We start from the raw sequence: 23,420 nt of genomic DNA on the forward strand, positions 1-23,420 counted from the left end.
ACATCTTGTGCAGTTGCCGATGTAGGCAAGTGTGCCAAATGCCACATCACCACTTTGTTGGCCTGTGTTGCCACTGTCAAGGAATGATGTACCCTGGCTCCACTATTCACATTACAAGTCTTGCCCTGGTAAGTTAAATTCCATCTGCCATTCCTTCGTTCACTTTTCAGTTGATTGAGAACCTGCTGTGATCTTAGTTCATCTTCAGTATCCATTATACTGCCAATTTTGGTGTCATCTGCATACTTACTAAGTATACTAACTGCATTGTAATCCATTAAAGCAGGAAAGAGATATGCAGTGATTTATAGAAGGGATTCCATGCTTTAGGTGCCGATGCCATAGAGATCAAATTCACGAACCTAATTTGGAAACTGTGTAACTTTTTTTGAAATGAGGAGCTGTGCACATGTTTACTGGAATGTGTACTTTGACAATATGGTGTCTCAAATTGTTTCCTTTGATAATTGGGGTTTACATTGCAGGATCTTGTGTGTGGGAATGAGTTTTGGAGACAGAGTTCCAAAGACGATTTGTCAGATGATTTCTCTGCTGGTTATTATGCTTGGTTACTGTAGAAAAATTAGTGAGGTTTTAACTGTTCTAGGGAGAATATTCTCTTTTCTAACATGTATGAATTAGAGCTCTGGTGATTCATACTAAATCTGTTTTCCCCTCCTCTTTCAAACATCATATTACAAATGTCAGGCTCACCTGAACAATGCTTTCCCTCTTCCCACTGTGACTTTTGGCAGCTATTTTGCATCCAGTAGGAATAGATTTTATTTACTCTTGATTAAATATCTTTATCTTGTATTTTGTATGGCGAACAATCTTAGCTTATCCAGCCTCTCCACATTTTGGAATCGTCTCATCTCTCACACTACTTTACTAAATCAGCTGCACCCTCTCCAAAGTCTTAACATCTTTCCTAAAATGAGTATGGTCTGGGAAATTGGGTGATAAATACGTGTCGGCATACTCCAAGCACCAGTGTGATAGTCAAATAATCTGTTTCATGGATAATTCTAGGGAAATAGTGACTGCAAGATATGTAGACAGCCAGACTTCTGAAAGTGGGAGCCGCTTGTAACCTATGTGTGAAATTGATAAAAATTTATTCACAATTGTATTATATCTTTAAGACTACAAGTCCTTTTACTTGTGATTCTGAAAACCAAATTTTTTTTTACTGCACGTACATTATATTTTCAGGTGTTCTGGAAAGAGCGAGGAGAGAATGCGGCTCGGGCGGTGAGTGGGGTGTGAGCAGTAGTGCGACTTGGGTGGGCAAGCAGGGAGAGAGCGAGGAGAGAATGTGCCTCGAGGAATGTGGATGCTCAACAGGAGCAAGGAAAGAGCCCCGCTGAGCTGCCGGGGCCAGAGGGTGAAGTGACCCAGGTGCTGAGCTCCACGTCCTGGGAAGCAGGAGGAGGGAAGTGAGCTGGTGCCAAGGAGAAGGTGGTGCTGGAGGGAGAGAAGCTGAGGGGACACCAGGGAGCGGTGGAGCTTGAGCAGCAGGAAGAACCGGCCTGAAGGAGGAGCAGGTGATGGGAAGTAGCTCAACGATAGTTGAGCCAGGTCAGAAGGAGGCAGACAAGGGTGTGGTGAAGCGCAGTGGGGTGAGCCTCTTTTTGTTTTAACGCGGGATCAATGGCCATCTTTGTTACCTATAATCCACCACGTAGCTGGAACTGCTCTGGGAAATGCAGAACGCTTCCAGCTGTGTGGGGGATTATAGGTAATGAAGATGGCCATTGCCCATTGAGCCGGTTTCAATGCAGCGTCGCTCCATAAAAAGGGCTTATGTTTTGCATGAATCTGTACCACTGCCCTTTTAATTCCATAATCTGAATACCGAGAAGTGTCCAGACCCAAGGATCTCGGATAAATGGATAAGCACCTTAAATGCACAGTCAGTTTGTTTACATTTGTTGCCTGTTTATAGTTCTTTTATTTGTTTACATGTTTATGCTGTGTAGTTTTTTTTGCACTACCAATTAGTGGTAATTCTGATGCTCCCAAAGGAAAAAGGAATCTCAGGGTTATATGTTTTCTGACAATAAATATGATATTGTCATTATTAGACTGATGAATGTCTTGTGTTAACATTTTGCGTAAAAAGTTAAGATGGCTATCTGATTAAGTGGTCTTGAATATTTCTTCCTATAATTTTTAGAATAAGATTGTGCCCCTTTTATTTGGGAAGCTTTCAACAGCTGGGCAGAGCTCCTATGCTTGTGCATTTCTCAATGATATGAGAGCTATATTGTGAAGGCAGGAACTCATTGAGCAAGGTTTCGGCAGCTCAATGCTCCTTTCTGCATTGTGCTACTAAATGAGCAAGGCTGGCATATGAAGACAAGTGTGAATAAAAGTGTGATATATATATTTTGGCAGAAGGGGTGGAAAAGGACAATATCGAATTAATGGCCTGGTTCTGAAGAGTGCAGGAATTTAGGAAACAGGGATTCACGTGGATTAACCTTTGATGGGTTAGTGCTTTATAAATATGTGTATTGAAAAAAGCACTGAGGACACAACTGAGTTTCAGGCGCTGCACTTTAGGAAGAATCCTTGGGAGGGTACAGACAAGGTTTACAAGAATCTGTCCATAGATGATGGATTTAAACCCCAAGGCTAGGATGGAGAAGTATGCTTCTCCTTGCAGCAATGGAAGTTGACTGATTTGATGAAGATACATGAGCTTACAAGTTAGACCAAGTTGTTCCTATTGGCTAATTATACAATGTAGGGGGTGCTAAGAAACTGGAACTTGGGTGGTGGAGGGGAGATGCTCAATGATTTTGAAAGGAAATTAGATAGGCCCTTGGAGAAAATAAACTGGGCTAAAGGGATGGAGCTAGGGGATGGGATTGACTGGATTATTCAATGGGCGTGATGGGCTCAATGTCTGTGCTGTTCCTCTGCTTAAGCCTGATTTTACCAGCTTTCTCTCAAGTGCCTCTGTCATATGGTTGAATATTTAGCAGAGTGACTGAAGAAGGAGAGAGGCTGATAACTGCTGGATTACTATCTCATGATCCTGATTAGCTAATTAAGGGATTGTTTAATTTCATTTTGACGGACAGATTCCAGCGGCACAGTGACTCAGTAAGCAGAGTTCCAGTCATCAATTCAGATCTGACCTCTGGTGCTGTATGTAGAATTTGCTTGGTCTCTCTTTGCCCACATAGGTTTCTCTTGGGTGCTCCAATTTAATCATGGAAGGTACAGAATGAAAGGCCCTTTAGCCCTCCGAGTCTGTGGCAACCATCAATCAACCACCCTTCAACACTAATCCTAGGTTAACCCTGTTTTTATTCTCCCCACTTTTCATCAACTCACCTCAGATAATGCATCTCTCCTATATACTGGGACTAATTTATAGTGATCAATTACCCTATCAGCCTCCATGTTTCATGAGGAAACCAGATCATGCAAAAGCAAACTCCAAGTGTGTAGGTGAGTGGTAGAATCTGAGAAAGGTTGTTTGGAATGCAGAGGGAATTGTGTAGGATTCATGTTAAAACGTGGACCTAGCTGACCTGTTGCCATGCTGTAAGATACCAACATTTGTGTGCAAAGATAGCAAAAGGCTTGAAGCTAAGTTTATGGACTCTGCTTTGTACTGGTCTCCACTACTCCCTGATGTTTAACTCTTGGGAGGTTCTGGTAGTAATATGCTAAACATGTGCAAAAATAAAGTTCATATTTACATGTTTTAGGTCTGTAATGCTCAATTTGAAAATTAGGCTTACAAGAATGGGCCTTTCAATCCAAATACACCAATCAACATACAACTCTCTGACATTTAGAATGGTAGGAGGAAGCCTTTGCAGACATGGGGAGAACATACAAACTCCTTGGAGACAACAACGTATTTGAGCCTGAGTTGTTCGTGCTTTAATAGTGTTGCGCTAACCACAAATTTGACCATGCCGTCCAACGGTCTGATGAAAGGTCAGTGACCTGATGTATTGTAATTTGGCCTCTCTCAGATCAAGCCTTTTTAGCTGACGTTTTCCAACACTATATAAGCAACTTCACAAGCTTATTGTCATGCCAGGAGACTTGTAGTTATTTGTTGTCATTCAGACCTGATTAAAAAGGTAAAATGAGCTGCAAAATTGTGAATGAGTCTCAAATGATTCCAACCTGAAACGTTGACTGTTCATTTTCTCTACATGGATGCTGCCTGACCTGTTGAGTTGCTCCAGGTTTTCATTGCTATGCTTCAAACGAATGGCAAATGTAAGAGTTGTGATTTAAATGCATTAAATTATTTGTTACTTTGTAATAACCAAGAGCATGCCACTAGACTACACTAGACACCAATGCATCTTAAACATGATCTGATATTCTACTGTTGCCTCTAATTCTGTAATTATAAAGGTAACGTTTCATTATTGTCATGTAATATTATATTTAGAATGTAAGATACATGAAATTCTTTAACTTTTGTCTACCGTAAGGCAGACAGAGAGTCTCCACTTTGGCCAGCGCCCCTACAGCACTTGGTGTTCCTAGGCAGTCTCCCCTCCAAGTACTGACCAGGCCTGAGCCTGCTTAGCTTCCAAAAGATCAGACCATCTCAGGCAACCCTTGGCAAAAGATATTTGTATGATTTCGTATTTTTCTTCTCACCACCCTCGTCATTTACCCACTCTCTCACACCCAGATGACTTTGAGTATTTACAGCCTTTTTGTTTTATTCTAGGTTTAGAGTTTTACTTTTCAACATGCCTGTGCTCATTTACAAGCATAAGCTTCCCACTGATTGGTGAAGGGGAAGGGATTTTTATTGAATGGTTCATTCAAAAATCAGTAGTTGCTGTAGCCATCTAAAATCCTTGTAGTAAACTCTTCCCTTGTAGGTAAACTCTGAAATTCTTATAGGAAAAATATGTACATTTTAGGTGTCTTTTTTATTCACACCTTTCATGTTGTGAGTAGAAGTGTAAACTGGTACCACTAGCACTTTAAGAGGCTGTCAGATGCTCAGGAATATATAAGGGCTGGAAGGACATCTATCAGATGTAAGCAGTGAATCATTGACGTGGACACTGTTCAGTACAGACGTGTGGACCTCTTTCTGTGCTGTAATGTTCTATGGGAAATGGCAAATTGAGTTTCTTCCATTTGAGTTTTACATCAACCCTATTCTCTCATATGCCCATTAATTTCTGTTGACTCTTCTACCACCCCTCTTCCACACAAGGGAAGCAATATACTGTGGGTGGTCAACCTATTGATCCTCTTGTCTTTGGGATGTCTCAGAGAATTAACATGGTCACAAAGAACATGCAACCTGCAGTCTATGCAGGAGGTCATCATTTAACCTGGACAGTGAGGGAGTAGCACCTGTTGCACCACTGTGCCCTCCATTGTAGTCTTTGGGCAAATGATTCCTACGTAGCCCAGAAGCTGATCACACCTCCTCCCTATATATCTTCAAGTGACCAGTGTTTCAAAACATTATCTTTTCATCAATGATTTGTGTTTGTGCCTAACAAGTATAAAATGTTGGAGGGATGGTAATTTAAAGAATCTTGCAGCCTTTTGTCAGTTCCAGCTCTTTGATAATATTGAGTTTATTGTCATATACATTATATTGAAATTTGTACTGAAATTTTTACTTGTTGCAGTTGAATGGGTACTTATGAAAAAAATAACTACAATCGTATACATTAAATTAAAAATAGATAAATACAAAAGATAATATCAACAATCACCATAGAGCAAGATTTTTTAAAATGACATTGCAATAATGTAAACAGTCCTTTTGCAGTATTGGAGCAGACTCTGATTAGTGTACCAAGGAGAGATTCAAGAGTCTGATCGCTGTTGGAAAGAAGCTTGAACTTGGAGGTGCTGGTCTTCAGGCTTCTGTACTTTCTACCAATAGGTGGTAGTGATCAGGATGATGGGGGTCCTTAATGATGTTGGCGCCCTTGAGGCAGTGCCTCACATAGTTGTCTTCAGTGGAGGGGAGGTTGGAGCTTGCGATGGACCTGGTTATGTTTGCTACTTTCTGCAGCTATCTGCTTTTCTGGGCATCTGAATTACCACTTTTCTTGAATTTTTGAACTGCAATCTGCTTTATTACATTTCCAAAGCTATTAGTAGATTTGCACACACCAATACTACTTCCATCTGTATACAGTGACAGATAAATACTGTGCCACAGTGAAATACCCCATAATTTTTTTTGAATATTTAATTTTTTTTCTCCATAAATATACATAATAAACTCTCCAATATCAAAGTATCATCAGTCTCCATAATTGAGTCCAGAGTTGGATATGGACCTGGTCTGACATAGTGGAAAAATGTTACTGAAATATTTTGCTTGAGGAAAAATTGTAATTGGCCCATTTCCTTTGGAGTTATGAAACCGTGCACATGACGAGTCAGTGAGGTACGATTAAAAACAGTGGTTTTCAAACTTTTTCTTTCCACCCACATGCCATCTTAAGCAATCACTTACTAATCACAGAACACCTATGGCATAGGGAATACTTAAAGTGGTATGTTAGTGGAAAGAAAAAGGTTGAGAACCACTGCTCTAAACCTTTCATCCTTCATCCTAAAGCCATGTCCTCTTGTATTTATCACTCCCAATCTAAGTGGAAAGAGCCTACTCACATTTACTGTCATAATTTTGTAAACCTCTTATTTAAAAAAAAAAATCTCCCCTATTCTATGCTCTAAGGAATAAAGTCCTAAACCGGTTTAATCTTTCCCTGTAACTCAACTCCTGAAGAGCAGCAACATATGAGTAAATCATCTCTGCACTCTTTCAATCTTACTAATATCCTTCTTATAGTTTGACGACCAGAACTGTGCACAATCGTTCAAATTTGGCCTCACCGATGTCTTACACCATAACATCCCAACTCCTGTACTCAATACTTTGATTTATGAAGGCCAAGATGCCAAAAGCTTTCTTCACAACTCTTATCTAAATGTGATGCCAGTTTCGGGGAATTATGTATCTGTATTCCCAGATCCCCTTGTTCCTCCACACTCCTCAGTGCCCTACCATGGACTATGTATGTCCTACCTTGGTTACTCCTTCCAAAATGCAACACCTCACACTTGTCTGCATTAAATTCCATCTGTCATTTTCTGCCCTATTTTTCCAGTTGGTCCAGTTCCCTGTGCAAGCTTTGAAAGCCTTCTTCACTGTCCACAAAACCTTCAATTTTGGTGTCATCAGCAAATTTGCTGATCCAATTTCCCACATTATCATCCAGATCATTCATATAGACAACAAACAACAGTGGTTCCAACACTGATCCCTGAGGCACACTATTAATCACAGACCTCCAGTATGAGAAGCAATCATCCACTCCCACTCTGTCTTCTCCCATTCAACCAATTTTTAGTCCATTTTACAATCTCTCCATGGATACCTAGTGTCTGAACCTTCTGAACTAACCTTCCTTGTGGGACCTTGTCAAAGGCCTTACTAAATTTCATGTAGACAACATCAATAGCCTTTTCTTCATCTAAGTAACCTCAAAAAAACTCTAAGATTTGTTAAGCACAACCTACCACGCACAAAGCCATGCTGACTAGCTATCCTATCTCTCAGAACATCCTCCAATAATTTACCCACTACTGCCATTAGGCTCACCGGCCTGTAGCTACTTGGTTTACTTTTGGAGCCTTTTTTTAAACAACGGAACAACATGAGCTACCCTCATCTTCTGCCACCTTACCTGTGGCTAAGGACATTTTCAATATTTTTGCCAAAAGCCCTCAAAGTCCAAGGGAATATCCTGTCAGGCATGGCAAATTTATCTATCTTTATTCACTCTAAGGCAGCAAGCACCTCCTCTTCTTTAATCTCCATATGTTCTATTCCACAACTGCTCTTTCTCTTCCTTCCTTATACACCATGCCAATATCCTGAATAAATACTGATGCAAAAAAAACTGTTTAAGATCTCCCCATCTCATTAGGCTCCACACATAGAGACCACTCTGATCTTCCGGGGGACCAGTTTTGTCCCTCACTATCCTTTTACTCTTAACAGGTAGAAATCCTTCAGATTTGCCTTCACATAGTGGAAGATTACCATTATATAATAATCAACTTGTTCCTTTCAAGGTATCTAATACTATTTTGAAACAATGGGAGGAGAAAGGAATACATAATTTATCTGACTGTTTTTTAGAAGGTCATTTTTGTTCTTTTGTAGAATTGCAAAAGAGATTTGATATAAGTGGTTATTCTATATTTGTGTATTATCAGTTAAGATCTTTTGTAAAACAGGTATGTGGTCGTCAAATGAATTTACTGTCTGAAACTGATTTTTGAGAAATATGTGCTCTCATTCCAAAAAAGGGTTATATATCAGGTTTGTATCGTATTTTGTTGGAAAGTGAAAGTAAAATAGATTGGGATAAAGATAAAATGAAATGGGAAAAAGATTTAAGTTTAACAATAACTGAAGAAGATTGGTCTGAAATCTGCCGTAATAGTGTTTGAAAATTGATTAATGCTAGATTGGTGATGATTAATTATAGTTTTATACATCAATTATATTTAACACCCGAAAAATTTAAAAAAATTTGGTTTTAGTAAGTCAGATCTTTGTTTTCGTTGTGATCAGGTTTCTGGTACTTTTTTACATGCTGTTTGGTTGTGTGATCGGTTACAACAATTTTGGAAAGGTATTCAATCTGTATTTAATAATCTATATAATCTTCATATTGTATTAGACCCTGATATATTTTTATTAGGGAATATGCAACCATTGATTGATTTAGAATTAGATAATTACCAGATCTCTTTTATTTACTTAGCGCTGGCAGTGGCCAAGAAATGTATAGCGATTACTTGGAAGAATAGGTGGTATTCAGAGATGAAGTTTTGTTTGGTTATGGAAAGAATATCTTTTTCTATACAAGATGAGATGTCTTTTTACGAGTTAAAGTCGACCCCATTTATTGATTATATACAATTTAAATAAGTTTGAATTAATCATTTTTTTTCTTTAAAAAAACTTTTTTGTTATATATTTTTTCTATATATGTTTTCTTTTTTTTTCTTTTTTTTTAAAGTTTTTTTATTAGTTGGTTTTTTTCGTTTAAGTTCTTTTTATTTTTGTTTTTCATATATTCTTATATAATAAAATATTTTGGATTAATAATTAATACTTAATTTTTTTTGTTTTTTATATATATCGATTTTTTTTAAGATATATTTTTTATTTTTTTATACTAATAGTATTAATTCTTCACTCTTTATCGTGGGCGTGGGGAGGGGGGGTTTAGGGGTTAAAAATAGTTTTTTTTTAGTCTTAGTTTTTAGTTGTTAGGGGGAGATGCCGAGATTGGTATTGTATTAACTATGTTACTTTATACTTGTATTACTTTATTTTGTATTTTTTCTGTACGTGAATTACTTACTTTCTTCATATGTTAAAATTAATAAATAAAGTTTCGGGGAAAAAAAAAGATTTGCCTTCACATTATCTGCCAAAGCAACCTCATGTCTTCTTTTTGCCTTCTTTTGTAATCTCTTACATTTTTTTACTCTTCTAGTACCTCATTTGCTTCTTGTGGCCAATATCTCTTCTTCTTCACCAGATTGATAATATCCCTTGAAAACCAATGTTGGAAATCTGAAATTAGAATGTAAAAATAAAACTGGAAGTGTTCAGTTGGTCCTTCAGCACTTTGGGTGAGATAACAGTCAACGTGGCAAGCAGAGAGACTGGTGAAAAGACTTTTTCAGGGATGCAGAGGTAGGGCCACATGTAGTTTTTGAAAGATGCACACATTGCAAGCCCAACCACTGTCCTTCAAGTTGGCCTCCCTTGTTCTATCCGTTGTAAACCATAGTTATTCAAACCTTGGCTTTGTTTGTGTCCTAATTCACGCTATGCCCCATTCACCCATCGCCTCAGTGCTTGATGACCTAGATTTGATTTCTATTAAGCTTTTTAAAATTCCTTGTCTCTGAATCCTTCTGTGGTTTGCCTCCTCCTTTCTCTGGTCTCCTTTGATGCCTGTTTCTGTCCTTTTGATCATATTTTGAGCAATTATTCTTAAGGTGATGGTATGACATTTTAATGATGCTCCAGTGAAGCTTTATAGCATTAAAGGTGCAGCATAAGAATGAGATGCCAAGTGTCTAGGATATGAAACCATGACTATAAGCAGTCTGGAAGGCAGGGGAATAGTATACATTTGAATAGCAATTACTGGCTTTCATGCTGTACTCATCAATGTCCCCTTGTTTTCTGGGTTTTTTTTAGTGCGCTGTGTAGATAATTTACAACCGGAGACTGTCTTGTAAATGGGCAGTGACCCTCTAGGACTTTTTTTTTTAAAAAAAAAAAGAACATCGAATATAATTATACAAATGAGTACTAATCCTGTTATTACTGAAGAAACAGATGGGTTACTTAGACTTGCGCTTAATACCTGCTGACTAAATGTTGTTATGCGAGGAGGCTTATGAATGAGAGAGAGATAGGTCTCAACAAGAGACTTTACACTTTTCTCTATGTATATTTCCTGCTGCCTTCCCTTCCCTCCAGATGATTGCTTGCTGAAGTTTTGCACTACAGACATAATTCCCAAGTGTGATCAGTCACATCACAGCTGAGCTGCTTTGTTCTCAGAATACACTCCCACATCTGGTGTGGGTCTTGGGCTAGTGAATTGGAGGGATGACCTCTCTCCCCCTTCTTACTGTGCCCCTTCACTTATCCTTGTGACGTTGCTTATGCAATAGGAAAGGCCACATTTGGTGTCAATTCTGATTGCCTTGACTTTCTATGATCAATCAGCTCTGCATGGTGTGATGGGACTTACTAGGGTGCGACCAGAAGTGGCCAGTTCCCTTCCTTGCCATAGTGATGAAGCAGACTCTCCTTGTCAACAGTGTCAGTTTTTGTGCCTGATGTCTGTGGCACACAGATTTACTGAAATCCATTCCACAAATTTGAAATCAGTGAGAGACCGACTTATATGTCTTCATGACCTTGGATTTTGTCATATTGCTTCACAGCCAGTTGAGCAGTTTTGAGAGGTGGTCTCCTTTTGTGATGTGGGAAGTGACCGTGAAGCTGCCCAAATGCAAAGAACAGATTGATGAAGTGACTTTGCAATATTCACTTATCTGAGCACAAATCTTAATAGACCAGTGTGGTTGACTCAGTTTCTGTCAAATGCCGAGTTGCTAATCAAATATATCAGGAACATAACTCATCGCTACCTTCAACTAGGGAATGGGTAAGGAATATTGATAATTCTATTAAAGATTGGGATAATCTATTCAAACAGTGAGCATTTAAAATTATAGGCAAAAATATTGATTTTAAATGTTCTTTGGAGTATGTACCAATTGCGTAATGGAAGACAAGTGTCTATAATCTGTAAATCATTCTGAATAAATGGACTATTTCAATAGTTGGAACTCCAATTTAAGTTACATAGCTAACACAAGATAACTTGTTCCTGGCAAACTCTCTTTCCACTAGTAAACTGTAGAGAGCCACTCTGAACAGTGCTCAATTCTAGTTGTTGTAAACGGTATTGGCTTGTTGCTTTTGGCCATTAAACAAAAATGGTTTTGTTCCAACCTTGTAACTAAGTGACTTCTATATCATTCACAAAAAAAGCTCAGTTGAAGGATGGAATAGAAATTTGTTTCTCACCAAGTCATTTGGAGATAAAGATGCACATGATGTCAAGAGATGGAATTGGTCATTTATTTTAGGCATAGAAGACTGAAGATGCTGCAAATCAGAAATAAGTGCATCAATTTCTGGAGAAATCGAATGGGTCAGGCAGCTTCTGTGGAGGGGAGTTCAATGACTTTACATCAGAGCTGGGAAAGCGGGGAAAACAGCGTGTTTGCATTTGAGAGAAGAGGGACTGGAGGAGAATCTGGTGAAAAGCTGAATCCAAGTCGCACATAATTTGGTGCCATCTAAGGCAGGTGAACGCATGTTGATCCCAACCGATCCATCTGGAGGAAGTGCAGAGGGGGATGAATGAGGGGAAGGAAACAACAAAGCTGCAATTCGGAGATGCAGCAGACAACAGTTGCTGGAAATCAATTGTGATTAATCCTACTGAGTTTCCAGATTTTCTGTAAATGCTGTGTTTTGTATCTTTGACGAGTGTTTAGTGTTACACGAGGCACAGGAATTTGGAGATCAAATTATCAGGAAGTTTCTACCATCCCCCTCAAATTTTTCTATCCAGTTGCCCAGATAGATTTTCAGGTTATTAATCTGTTCAAAAATGTTTTGGACCTGTAGTTGTTTTGAAGTACTTTTCCAACCCATGTTTCTCTATTGTTTTCTTTCATGGTGTAGAGACTTTGTCATTTGCACTTTGTCTTCTGCCCTTTGTTCCCATTTGTTACTGACCAGAACTGAACAAGGTATCTGCGATTATTCCAGCCATTGCTGTATCATCTGATCTGGCTGATTTTCCACTGTTGGGCCACATTCTGATGGCTTGGTTGAATATTATTCTGAATTGATTGGAGGTGGTTTATTTTAAATCCCATTGATCTCTTTTAACTTCAGCAATATTTATAGTATGTGAGGCCTATTCATATTTCTCATGTTTTATTTTAAACAGATTTCTGTCCAGTTGTGTTGATTGCTCTAGACACCTGAAGTAAATTTTGATTCCCTTTCATTTAGCAAATTAAAGGCATAGCATGCTGTCAATTTTACACAGTGATTTCTAACAAACAAAATTCAGAAATACTGACTGAACGTTTCTCTCTATGGATGCTGCCTGACCTATTAAATCCCTCCTGGTTCTTGTTTTGTTTGCAAATATAATTCCTTGACAGTCTGCAGAGTCTTCAACCAAAGCAGAATGAATTTAATTGCCAAAATGCAGCAGAGGGCAGCTGAACAACACAAGTGAGAAACATAAAATCAGTTGGCAGTGATTAGCTGTAGGTAAGAATGGTTCCATAGTTTCCATTTTGGTAGAAATAAAAATTCTGCAGATGTCGGAGATTTAAAATAAAAACTGAAAATTCTGGAAATAATCAGCAGGTTGGGTTGCACCCCTGGGAAGAGATCTTTAATCATTCCCTCTTCCCCCTCCCTAGTTTTGGATTCCCCTAACCAAGGGAAAAGACAGTCTATTCTCCAGTGATGCCTGTGGAGCTTTTCTCACTTCCCTTCTGACCACTCAGTTTTCTTTGGATGCTCCAGTGCCTTTACACATCCCAAAGCCATGTTGTTGGTAGGTTAAATGGCAACTGATGGGTGGGAGAATCTGGGGTGGGGAGGTGGTTTTGATGGGTATTTTGGGAGAATGCGTATCTGAGAAAATTAGTGGAGGAATGGGATTTCTCGAAGTTGGCATAGATTATTAAAATAATTATGTGATGATATGATTATGGGAGAAGATTGACAACCTGTTCAGTCACAACTGCAGACATGTTCAGCCTGTTTCACTTGTGCCATCCTTTCCCACTCTGCTGTTGCGGGCAGTGTTTGGCTGCATGCTGCGTGTGCGGTTTTTATTCCCCCTGTATTGTCTATTCTACTGATGAATTCATGGGAGGTTTAGATAAAATGTTACGAATTGAGTCCACTCACTGGTGGATGACAAACAACTCAAACAAGGAAGAATTAAAACCTCTTTGTGAGATTGCTCATCACTCTGCATTCTTTAGCAAGGATTTGCAATCCCTGTCTGTGTCAAATGTGCAGTTTGTTCACAAGCTTGTCTTTGCCAGTAATTGTAGTAAAGATGAGAAAATGTTCTGTTTTGGGAAGGTGTAGCTTTCTGAGGTGACATTCTTTCATTGACCCAATACCAGAAACAAGTTAAAACCTCTACATTCTATTCCTATTGACGTTGCAGTAATGCAGTACAATTCCAGTAAGAATTTGAGGAGAAACTGTGACAAGACACTGATTGTGAAATTTGGAGGTGAGATAATGAGCAGAAATGCAGTTAAGGGAAAATGCTTAAATATAGCAAGGAAAAGAAGGCCTTGTTGGAGGAAAATCATGTGCAGTACAAGCATAGATCTAGATCAGCAGAGCTGAATGGCCTGTTTCTATGCTGTGAGTTCTATTCATCGTTTCCTTTTTGGAGGGCTAATGAGAGGCCAGGATGAGGAAAGGAGAAAGGATGAAGATGAAGTGTATATTGTGATTGGGATAGTACAGCAGTGTAGAGTTCTGACAGCAAGCTGCATAAATGCAGGAATGTTGCAGTTTAAAAACATATCTTTCCTGTGATTTTCCTGTGATTTTCCTCTGGTTTTCCTTTGGTTTCTGGGAGACCAAGAGTTGAAGGTAGTTGCACCACCGAATTCATCTTCAAGTATAGATCCAATTTTTGTGATCGAGTCTTTCTGTGAGAGTTTTCCACTAGATATCACAAGATTTTGAAGTATAATGTGCCAAAATATTTTGGACAGTATGTTCTGTAGCCATAGAAACAGAAGGTGTAGGCCATTTAGCCTTTGAGCCTTCTACATTGTTAAATCAGATCATGTTTCATCCTCTATCTCAATGATGTATTCCCACTCTTCCCCTGATGCTTTTTTGCATTCAAAAATGTATCTCTCTTCTTAAGTGTATTCAATGATTTGGTCTCACCACCCTCTGAGTGAAAACATTCTTTTTTAATTTGGTCCTAAATCTCTTTCCATGATGTAACTCATTTTCTTGATGCCTCAGCTAGGGGAAACATCCTTTCCATTACTAGTCTGTCTAACACAGTCAGCAGGTTGTAAGTTACATCCCTCTCATGCTTAGAAGCTCTAGTAAATACAAATCTAGAGTATGTCCTTTATGTAAGAAGAATAAAACTGCACACAATACTTGTCATGTAGCTTCTCTAATTCTCTATGCATTTGTAGCAAGGTATCCATGCTCCTATACTAAAATCCTCTTGCTTTGAAGATACCATTTGCCACCATAACTGCTTGTTATATATGCATGTTTGCCTTAAATGACTGGTGTACAAGGACACCCCAAGATTCTGTACATCAACATTTCCCAATATGCCATGATGATATTCGCTGCCCTTTTGGACAACAACACTTTCATCCATGTTGTACTCCATTGCCCAAGTTTCTGCTAGCTGGTTCAACCTATCAGAATTACTTTGAAGGATCTGCATCTTCTCAACCCATAATCCTACCCAATTTTGTGTTGGAAACTATCAATTTGATTCCCTTGTCTAAATTATTGATGTGTACAGTAAGTAGCTGACACCCAGCCACTGATTCCAGCACATTCCACTAGTCACAGCTTGCCATCCTGTAAAGGACCCATTTATTCTTCCTGTTTCTTAATTGCCAGCTAATTTTCAATCTTCGCCTATACATTACACCATACTAATAATTTTGAGCATTAACTAGATCATTAAATGAACCTCTCATAGCAAAATGATGTTGCCCTTGCACTCTTTTAACTGATATTTTTCTCTGTAACTCTATACCTTGCACTCTTTGTTTATCTTGCACTACCTGTTATCATTGAAAGGGGTTGACTGACCTGTATAGCACGCAAAATAAAGATTTTTGCTGCATGCGACAATAATTTGATTCAATTTTGTTATATAGGACTTTATCAGATGCTTTCAGAAAATCTAAATTCATACCAATTAATTGTACTTCCTAAAACTGCAGAGGGTTGAGAATGCAGCTCAGAACATCAAACAAGACCCCCTCCCCTCTGTCGACTCCTTGGAAAAGCTATCAACGTATTAAAAGAATCTTTGCTTCACAATGTTGCGAAGAAGATTCATGAGCATGAGATCACATACCACTAGATTGTCAGTGTTATTAGACTCCTGAACAAATCTCACACTAGTAGAATTATGTTGCCCTTAATTCGTACCAACAGATCTCTCCCTGTAACTCCACATTTCCATACTGTGTTCTATTGCTGTCTTTTGAATGCCTCTATTGTACCAGCCTCCATCACCACCCAATGCAATGCAATTCAGGCATCCACCTCTCAGTTTTGGTCTCCTAATGTTAAGAAGGATACTCTTGCCATTGAGGGGGTGCTGTAAGGTTCACCAGACTGATTCCTGGGATGGGAGGACTGACGGATGAAGAAAGAAAGAACAACCATTCGGCGGCACAGTTAACATAGTGGTTAGCGCAACACTTTTACAGTGCCAGCTACTGAGGCCAGGGTTCTGATTTCTGTGCTGTCTGTAAGGAACTTGTACGTTTTCCCCATGTCTGAGTTGGTTTCCTTTGGGTGCTATGCTATCCTTTACAGGATGGCAAGCTGTGACTAGTGGAATGTGCTGGAATCAGTGGCTGGCTGTCAGCTACTTACTGTACACATCAATAATTTAGACAAGGGAATCAAATTGATAGTTTCCAACACAAAATTGGGTAGGATTATGGGTTGAGAAGATGCAGATCCTTCAAAGTAATTGGGGGTTGTAGATCAATTGGGTGTAATTGGGCGGCATGGGCTTTTGGGCCAAAATGGCCTGTTAACATGCTAGATATTTAAATTTAAAAGTTCTGTACCTTTTTTCAGCTATGTCCTCCCACCCCACCACCACCCTGGTCTCTGCTCAAAGTTTATGGGCCTCCTTGTGAAGCAGTCCAGTTTTGACTTTATTACTGACTATGTACAAAATAAATATTTTTCTTTTAGTGAGGTGAAAGAAAACTAGGCTTTTATTTAAATGTACTGTGGCACCTTGTGTGTGTGGGGGTGGGGGAGGGGTGGGGGTCCTAGGGCCGCTGTTGAGAATGGCTGGTTTAGAAGAATGAGTAGGGATCTCACATATACGACATAATGAAATTCTGATCGGACCAGACCGATTAGATGCAGGCAGAATGTTCCTGATATTCGGGAAGTCCAGAACCAGGGATCACATTTGAAGGATGAGGTTAGCCATTTAGGAACCTGAATTTTTCCACCCTGAGAGTTACGAATGTGTGAACCTATCACAGAAACTTGTCACGGCTAATTCATTAGATGCATTAAAAAGGGAGTTGGATGTGGCCTTAATGGTTAAAGGAAACAAGGGTATGGAGAGAAAACAGGATTGGGGTACTGAAGATGGAATTAACTATATTATATTGAATGATGGATCAAGCTTGAAGGGCAAAATGGCCTACTCTTGCTATTTTTTATATTTCGATGATTCTATGATGGAGTTTGAAACTGAAAATGCTGGAGGAGCTCAATGGGCAGCACATGTATTCAGTTCTGATGAATGTTGACTGTCTTCCCCCTGCACAGATACTGCCAGACCTGCTGGGTGTTTCCAGCATTTCCTACATTTCAGATTTCTAGCAGCTTTCCAGATTTTCATTTCTCTTGTCCAAGGGCTTGAGGTTAACTAGTTGGAATGTATCTCTGGCAGGAAAGACTGTTCGAGCAGTGAGTGTGAAGTGTTTCTGCTTCAATCTTAATTGACATGCTGATCACTTCACAGGCCTGGCTCATGTCATTACCTAATAGCTGGTCTTCAATGTTTGTTTGCCCCCTTTCGAATACTTGAGCAGTGGAAAGTGGCTAGATTTGTGAAAATTTGAAACTCCAGATATTGGGAATCTAAAATCAAACAGAAAATACTGGAAATATATAGCAGGTCAGTCCACTTCTCCAGGATGAGAAACCGATAATGTTTTGGGTTGAAGACCCTTGGAAAAGGGAAAGAGAGGGCGTGGCATGGGATGACCATGGGGATAAGTTGTAAACAAGGTTGTCTCACCAATGTGTGTTTGACAGCGGCAAGAGGGAGAACGTGGATTAAAAAAAGTAGACAATCAAATGTAGGGATATGCAAAATACAGCAGAGCAAAACATGCCCGGTAGGTCAGGCTGGTTGCAGGCGGGGGGGGGGAAGAAATTGAGCTAATATCACAGGTGGCGAGACACTTGGCCACAAACCAGTTTTCAACCATTTGTGTTGGTGCTGTTGGATCTAATGTGGAATATTACTTGGATAGATTCGCAAAGCTAGGGGCCTGGGATTACAGAACCACTGCATGTGAACACACAAGAACATTGCACAAAAATTTTCCAGGACTCCTTGGTGCTGTGTCAGCCCACCCTTTTTTTTCCAGTTGAATTGGCGATTGTATACTTGCCAACTAGGGCACAACAGTTTGATTGTTTTGGTGCATCTGTCAGATGCTTTGTTTTGCACATTCTTTATGTCACCAAACTGAGTTTTTAATAAAGCATTTTTTAGTCTACTGTTCACTTGCTTTTTAAAAAAGGCTTGCTAATCCAAAGAGGAATTATTTTGCTGCCTTGGTCCAGTGTGATTTCATTTTCTATTTTGGTCCTCGTGACCACAGGAATACCTTTGAAGAGGATCTAATGGTTTTAGTGAGTAATCACTGGGGATTTAATGGTCAAAGCTGTTGTGACTGCTGGACTGGGTGAGTGCAACAGTAAACAAGAAGTTCTGTTGGCATTGGGGGTTTAAAGCACGTCATGGCAATTTTTAAATGCTTTTGTGAGAATGTTTTATTAGAGTGTATGCAAAAAATGTTTTATTAGCCTGCGTGTGGTCAGATATTTCAAGTGCCATGAATCATATTTGACAATCTTTATATTTGTGTCAATTAAGTTTTATCTTTGGTTGTAGACTGAAGTATCCAAAACATCCAAAACAAAGGAGAAATAGCAGAACACTTAGTCAGAAATAATAGTATAAGGGCTAGTCAGCATGGATTCCTTAAGGGTAAGTCATGCTTGACTAACCTTCTGGAATTTTTTGAGGATGTGACAAAGAGGGTGGACTCGGGAGAGCCAGTGGATGTGGTGTATTTGGACTTCCAGAAGGCCTTTGATAAGGTACCGCACGGGAGTCTAGTGGGCAAGATCAGGGAGCATGGTATTGGAGGTAAGGTGCTGACATGGATAGGAAATTGGTTAAGAGACAGGAAACAAAGGGTTGGAGTAAATGGGTCTTTTTCAGAATGGCAGGATGTGACGAGTGGAGTGCCTCAGGGATCGGTGTTGGGTCCTCAGTTGTTTGTAATTTATGTTAATGATTTGGATGAGGGGATTATAAATAACATGAGCAAATTTGCAGATGACACTAAACTGGGTGGCGGTGTGGGGTGTGAGGAGGAGGTAAGGAAAATGCAGAGGGACTTGGACAGGCTGGAGGAGTGGGCGGCTAAATGGAAGATGATTTTCAATGTGAACAAATGTGAGATTATTCATTTTGGGGGAAGTAATAGGAAAGCTGAGTACTATTTAAATGGAGACAAGCTAGGGAGTGGGGAAGTGCAAATGGATCTGGGTGTACTTGTTCACCGGTCACTGAAGGCTAGCATGCAGGTTCAGAAAGCTGTGAAGAAGGCAAATGGAATGTTGGCTTTCATAAAGAGGGGATTGGAGTATAGGAACAGAGACGCCCTTCTGGAGTTATACAGGGCCCTGGTGAGACCCCACCTGGAGTATTGCGTCCAGTTCTGGTCTCCAAACTTGAGGAAGGACATACTAGCTATAGAGGGTGTGCAGCGCAGATTTACAAGGTTAGTTCCAGGGATGGCAGGGTTGTCATATGCAGCAAGGCTAGAAAAACTGGACGTATCCATTGGAGTTTAGAAGGATGAGGGGGGACATGATTGAGGTATACAAAATCATCAGGGGGATAGACAAGGTGAAGTCTGATTACTTGTTCCCAATGATGGGGGAGACGAGGACTAGAGGGCATCGTTTAAGAATACAGGGTAGGCCATTTAGGACGGAGAAGAGAAAGCATTTTTTTACCCAGAGAAGTGTGAATCTGTGGAATGCTCTGCCACAGAGGGTGGTAGAGGCGGATTCGCTGACTATGTTCAAAAGAGAGTTAGATAAGTCTCTTGTGGGTAACGGAGTTAAGGGTTATGGGGATAAGGCTGGAAAGGGGTACTGATGGTAATGATCAGCCATGATCTAAAATGGCGGTGCTGGCCCGATGGGCCAAATGGCCTACTCCAGCTCCTATTGTCTATTGTCTATTGTCCATTGGCTCAAGTGCACATGGGCTGTCCTTCCAAAGTGTTAATTACTTATAGGTCTGAGGGAACCTGGTTAGTGAGTATTGTTAGGCTAATGAACAAAAGTAAATCAGAGCCTGGGATATCTTTGCCCCATGTACATTTGTCTGGGAAGAATCCTCGGTTACTAATTGGGAAAGAATTAAAACCTTTTTCCTCTCAAGCAGAATGCTACGGTCAATTTGACTGCCTCTCTCCAGCCTAAAACAGATGTTAGCATGGACACAAGAAGTCTCAGTCTAATTTTTAAGATGACTGATACTGACAAATAAGGCAAAAGAAACCATTTAGCAATCAAATCTACCTACCTCTTGCCACGTTCTGTTATCCTATTAGCAGTCTTATTTTACCCGTTTTGTCAGTTATCGTTCTGCTTGATTGTTGGCCGGCTAGTTTTATTTATGTTACCCAGTGTTTAAAACGTTTGCTGGAATGATGGCATTATGTTCCTTTGTATAGCTGGCAATCTCTTGTACATGAGGTGCCAAGTCTGTTGATTTCTGTTGGCTTTGTACTCTGTCCAGTATGACAGTTTGAGAAAACATTTTGATGTTTCAGTTAAACTGCAAAACTTGAGTAAAATGTTAGTGATGGGATAATTTCAGTTTTGCTTGATCAGGTGCTCATGGGAAACCAACCTGTGTTTGTTATTACTTTTACAAACTAACAAGATTCATTGAAGCAAATGATTAAAATTCTAGAAGGGATTCATAAACTCCAGGATATTTCAACTAAACAGCTCCGCTGCTTTGCATTTGGTAGATAGATGAACGGTCATGTACTTGGAGACAGAAATGTACTTGTACTTGTGTTGTGATCTTGTGCACTCAAGTGATAAAAAATTGGCGTCTTGACTTGGATGTCTCATTTGAAACATAAGACGTTGACATTCCAGTGTATGGTCAGTATTGGATTTTGTGTTCCAGAATCTGCAAGAGACCTGACCTGCATCTGATTGCTTCCCACTATGCTTTGTTACTGAGACATGGCATGTAGAAGCCTGGATAACTTGGTGATTTGGAATGTTTCATCAGTTTATATGGGTTGTGCTCCATCTGCTTCATAACTCTAGTTTACTTTGGGTTCTGTTTGTTCTTGTACTATCCTTACTCCTCACTCACTCCAGTAGAAAAACATGACCTATATTACCTGGGGAAAATGATAATCAACAAGTTGATATTTTGTTAGTCTTGTCAAGATGAACACTGAGAATAGCCTGGTAAGCTGATGCTAGGAACGGAATGGTGGAGCGCTCTAAATGTTTCAGTGCAGATGGCCTGGCTGCCTGTGAGTGAGTGAATGGACTTCTTTGTGGTGAACTAAGCACTTTTAAGTTTTCTCAATGTCTCATTCAAACTGGACCTGTGTCTTTTGCGATCTATTTATTTGCTTAACATTACTGCATATAAAAATATCCAAGCTTGTGTTGGTTTTGATGTATCTCCCTCATTTTATTCACATCCTTTTTTGTGAAGAATGGACTTGACAAAGACAGTGTTTGTGTGCTCAAGAAATTTGGTGTTCTCCCCATTCAGATTTCCTTGATTAAATTACTCAGTGATAACAAAATTTAGAGTGAATTTATTTCACAAAGTGATTCCCAGCAGTGATTAAGTTGTTTTTTTTAAAGCGCTGCCTTGTGTTCTGTGAGATTTGAAATAAATGTAGATCTTTTAAATGAAAGAAAATGCACTTTTTTCACTTCACCCTCTTAAGGTTGTTAGTGAGTTATTGAATGGAGCATTTTCTGTGTGTTTTGACTGCACAGGTCTGCCCTCTAGTGCTGTTATATTGTGCATGGGACAGCGTGTTTCCTTCTAATACAGTCGAGTAAATGTGCAGAACGATTGGAGAGATAACGTAGGCATGGATAAAATAGTGTGTGCAATCTGGTCACCCCATTACCGGAAGTTTTAGAAAGGATACAGGAGAGAATTACCGAGTAATTTGAGGGTATTTGTAAGTGTTTCCACAAATATGTGAAGAGTTTGAACTTGCTACTTGACAGATGATTGGAAACAGAAGCCCCCAAAATATAGAAGTAGCTGGTTGAACAACTCGAGTAGGATCTGGCGAGGATTCACTTGATGGACTGTGGGGAAAGCATGAATTGATTCATTTTATCCATGTAAACTCATTGATTATAGTTTCCTGTTATGTAAATTTACGATTCTCCAAAGCTCTGTAATCTGTGATACTCCTACAGTGTAGTTTGATAAGCGGTTCGTTGCTTTATGGAAGAAGCTGGTTTTCAGGTGAGCTGTTAACCTGATGCAGTCTCTCCACTCTCAATGGTTGGGAAGGATCACCTACATCATCAGAGCAAGAGGATCCGTTCCAATACCCTGACGAGCATTTGTTCATCAACCAGTACAAGTCTTGAAAGGGGATACTAACTGATGGTTCTGGGGCCATTGCTTTACACATAACAACTGCTCCTGCACATTATCCTTCTGAGATACTCGAACTATCAGTGGGATTCCTTGCAAATCATTGCTGTAACAATTCCTTTCAAATCATCTCCTGCCACTGCAGCAGATAGCCCAAACACAGTGTTCAATTGATTCATTGTATGCAGAGTACTGGATAAAGTGTGAGGAGTGTGTATAAATATAAGCTTGTTTTGCAGATAGGCTCTCTATAATAGTCTTTCATGTGACAACTCCAGGCCACACGAGTTGGTGTGGGACATGCATTGCTGGGCTTGCAGCAGCAAACAATACTGTTTGAGGATCAGTAGACAAGGTTCCAGATGACGCATTGGCATGCCTTCCACCCGTGTATTTATAGGAGAAATTCGCTTCACAGCAATATGGTCACAGTGAGCAGCTCAAGCTATTAATTGGTGCTGCTGGTTTACTGACAGAGGCAACCACTGTTCTATTCGCGGCAGTGTGGAATTCTTCCGAAAGGAAAGCAAAAGTCTGGTGCTTTCAGTCGAGGGGGAAAAGACTTGTAAGTTGAGTGGATCTTAAGCAGTGAATTGATCGAATGCGTTTGTTTTTCTTTAGGATTCTAAATACACCATCAATAGCAGATTTAAATAGATGGGAGAGTTAAAATGCTACTGTACTATTAACCACTCAACGGGTGACAGGCTGATGTGGAAAACTTTTACTGATGCTTGAAGCTCATATGGGAAAGATAAATACTAGGTTTGTGGCTTTTGTGTATGATGTGCTTTGTCCCATGTTCTGTTCCCTCTCCCTATACAAGTTTGGCCCCAGTGCAATGCTGATAACACCACTATTGGAAACCATGAGTCAGAAACCAGGATGGAGATCAAGAATCTGGTTGTGTGGTGCCAGGACAACAATCTTGCTTTCAATTTCAATAAGATTCCACCTGCATTGAATTCGCCCATCGTTATTGAATGAAGATCTACCGGGACCAATGCCTGAAGAGGGCGCACAAAA

General features: G+C 39.7%; 1 protein-coding gene across 4 annotated transcripts in view; it reads left to right on the plus strand.

Annotated features, from left to right (window-relative positions):
• garre1 (granule associated Rac and RHOG effector 1) overlaps positions 1 to 23,420 on the plus strand; it is a 151,969-nt gene that overhangs the window by 35,484 nt on the left and 93,065 nt on the right. The window contains exon 1 of one of the 4 annotated variants that reach the window (XM_069902019.1): positions 22,856 to 22,959. The exons of the other annotated variants lie outside the window; for them this stretch is intronic. The gene's annotated coding sequence lies outside the window, so the exon portion shown is untranslated. Of the gene's footprint in view, positions 1 to 22,855; positions 22,960 to 23,420 lie in introns of those variants that run through there. 4 annotated transcript variants of the gene reach the window in all.

This window comes from Narcine bancroftii, chromosome 10 (assembly GCF_036971445.1).
Source record: "Narcine bancroftii isolate sNarBan1 chromosome 10, sNarBan1.hap1, whole genome shotgun sequence".
NCBI lineage: Eukaryota > Metazoa > Chordata > Chondrichthyes > Torpediniformes > Narcinidae > Narcine > Narcine bancroftii.